At 43.6% G+C, this 3,259-nt stretch overlaps 1 long non-coding RNA gene across 1 annotated transcript in view; it reads right to left on the bottom strand.

Annotated features, from left to right (window-relative positions):
- The window catches only part of LOC109308202, a 12,058-nt gene extending 10,521 nt beyond the window's left edge, over window positions 1–1,537 (bottom strand). The window contains exon 1 of the long non-coding RNA XR_002100535.1: window positions 1,351–1,537. This is a non-coding gene — a long non-coding RNA (uncharacterized LOC109308202). The remainder of the gene's footprint in view (window positions 1–1,350) is intronic.
- Between the last annotated feature and the right edge of the window lie 1,722 nt (window positions 1,538–3,259).

Raw genomic sequence — 3,259 nt, 5'->3', positions numbered from 1 at the left:
GGAATGGGCTCCCTGCCCCTGCCAGAATGGAACTGCTGTCTAGGCTCTGGCCTGGGCTATTTATAAAGGCCCGGCCCTGCCCCCTTCTGGTCACATGACCAGCTTGGTTGTCTGGGCAACCATCACCTGGGTTCCCAGGGTGATGGGCAGCTACCCTTCTTCCTATCTAGGAACAGGGCACCTAAGTGCTACTGTGACAATAAGAAATAAATGTGCAGGATTCCTAGGAGATGTTCATGTTGTTTAAAGGGGGACTGAGATAACAGGAAAACACAGCTGAATTTGCTGATTTATTTTATTTTTATTTTTTTGCCCACTTGTCCACCTCTTCCTTGGTCATGCAGCACAGCTGCACAGTTCTGTGAAAAGTTCAATATATTTGGTATCAAAAGATGGCAGTGTCACTACCACAGAATGGTGACCTCTCTGTATAGTCCCAACTGCAGAGGCAGCCTGATGTTAGTGACTAGTCCTGTGGGTTCAGTTCATGTTCATTTGTGTTTAGTATGTCCCATACTGTCCTTAGCATGTAAGTGATGCACTTATATGTATGGTTCTCTGTTGTTACGTAGGGGTAAATTTGGGCCTGGTCTAAGGAATTGGACTCCTAAGTTCAGTGGAGTTAAACCCCACAAAACCCCTTCCTAACAACTTGGGTTACATTCTACCTCAAAAAAATCATTCTCCACCCAAAATATTAACAAATATCCTCTAGAAAACAAACTATCTCCTATTATGAAAAGAAATGAAAGAAACTGTTTAATTTTCTAGGAGAGTAAAACTTCCTTAGTTCAATATTAGATAATTCAAAGTGATGGATACCCTGAAGCTATTTTACTCCCCAGCTGAAAGGATAAGTTTCTGTATTACAATATGGATAATTTGAAATATGTCGCCTTTGGAATTTGAAGCTGTTTTCTGGTCTCTCGGACCAGGAAAACCTTGTTAATTCAAAATGCAAAGAACCAAAAAATACTGACTTGCAAACACACTTGTCTGTAGTGGGTTATGGAATAGAGAAAGATCCCACACAATTTACGGATTCATTTGACGCGCCTGGCTGGGGGACTATTTGGTTGACTGCATGATTTCACAATGATTGCACACTTAATTCATACAACACAATTTTATTTTAAAATTCCTTGCTGCACATATAACACTGCTTAGCTTTAAGAAATCCTTCCCAAACAATGCTATAAGAATTAGTATTACAAAAACAACTACAATTACAAGTAAAAGTTATTTCTCATGGTATACTTACAATCCTAGAATTCCTAGAAACCAAATGCCCAGATTGTACTTTCATTCTTTAGTTATGGTTTTAGGGTTGGTCTCAGCAGTGATGGGAACAAGTCCCCTTCCTTTGGTCCCACTCGGGCGCTCCGCGGCTTCAGCATGAACGGGAATTTTTGTTCACGGAGAGGGTGGTTCAGGTGATCAGTCTGATCCGGCCTACACTTGTGATTCTTCCTTCGGTGTTCTGCAGGTGAGGTTACCTCCAAATTGGGACTGTAGGTTACAGTTTTTATTGGGTGAGTTGCCGCAGTTTTGGGCCCCTCCTACCCAAACCTGTCACTACTCCCAAATTTGGGCTCAGATCTTTTACCCAACAGATTCCTTTCCTGGGTTGTCTTTGGGAAATTTTCCACATCACTGCTGTGACCCCTTTCCAAAAATCCCTAGGTTTCGATCTCTCAGAACGTTAACCACTTTCAGGTTAACTTTGTTAAAGGCCTCTAGAGAGAATATTCAAAAACCAAGACATTTAGCACATTCGCTGCAAGGCCTCTAAAGATAAAATTCAGAATCAAGACATTTACCACATAGGCTAAAACAAGCAATGACCCTAGATAAAAAGATGAACCTTGCCTTTTTTTCTAAACTGGTTAATGGGTATTTATTACAAGCATTCAAACTATTACATTCAATATGACAGCACTAAACGGGTTTGAAATAAATGTACCAATAGTAATTTGCATGTATCCAAATTACTATGGGTACATACAGATTTGGTTCACCCATGTGTGTACTTTCCAAACTGACAAGAACAAAGTGAGGTGTTATCCCATTGACTAACTAAGCAGATTTCATGGGATGTAGCAAGAGGAGTTCCTAGTGTAGACCAGCACCAATGGTGTAGGGGGCCTTTTTTCTTTTGTTTAGCTTGATCTAAAGTGCAGAACTGTCCCCCCACTCTGATCCCACCAAACACCCTGCAGACCCAACATTCCCGATCCCATGGAACTGCCCCTGATCCTGCCCCAGATCGGGCATGTAGCTGGGGCTGTTGCTCCTAGCTCCTGCCCCTGCAGACTCCCTTGTGCCCTGGCACTTGCTGTCCTGAGCCATGTGCTTCCACTCCCTTGGGCACTCCTGGGCCAACCCCCAACCACTCTAAAAATGCAGTTTTTCCTAGCTATGGACCATGGTGCAGTTTCTGTGGAGAACACCATGTGACAAGAGCCTGGCAGGCAATAGCTAGAGGGAGAGCAGGAGGTGGTGTCATGACATTGAGGGGTGGCCAGTCCAGCGAGGCACAAAGACCACTTCTGCAGGCAGTGTGTGATAGGTAGGGATCCTGGTTTTCTCTGATTTTTGTGCAATTGATCTTGCATTATGCAGTTTCTGTGGATCCCTGCAAGTGTTTATGGGCTAATTATGTGATGCACAAATCAGGAAGCATAATGAAATCAATACATGCTCAACGTCACTATTCATGTGAAGGCTACTGGCCACCCACTGCAGTACACTACAGTTCCACAGAAAGCATGTATCTGGTTTCTGTCCCGTGGACCTCAGTATGTATTTTGACATGGAGACAGCATCACACTCGGGGTTTTTTTTTTTTCCTGAATGTGCTCTGGGATTAGGTGTTACTCTCAGAAATATTCTAGTCATGGGGGTTATTCCACTAATTACTGTAATACTGATTTTAAGTCCTAATTTTCTTTCATATATTAAGACTTCCAGTTCAGCCTGCTTGTTCCCCACAGTCCTTGCATGAGAATGTAACAGGGGTGTCAAACATGGCTTGCAGGCTGGATCTGGCCCCTGGAGGGCTTGCAGGGTTTCTCACTGCAGCTGCCAGCAGTGCAGGAGCCTCTGTGTTGGCACTAGCAGCAAAGCAGCAGTTAAGATGCTGATGCTGCTTAATCCCCATGGCTGCAGATCTAGCTTTAGTGGCAAATGCGGGGTCAGGAGGGAACTGTGCAGTTATGGCATTAAGTCTTTGGCTACAGATCTCAACACAAAGGCTTTC

The sequence above is a fragment of the Crocodylus porosus genome, unplaced genomic scaffold (assembly GCF_001723895.1).
Source record: "Crocodylus porosus isolate Cpor-Errol unplaced genomic scaffold, CroPor_comp1, whole genome shotgun sequence".
Taxonomy (NCBI): Eukaryota; Metazoa; Chordata; order Crocodylia; family Crocodylidae; genus Crocodylus; species Crocodylus porosus.
Note: the sequence above shows the minus strand (reverse complement) of the source record. Positions and strands in the feature narration are given on the sequence as shown.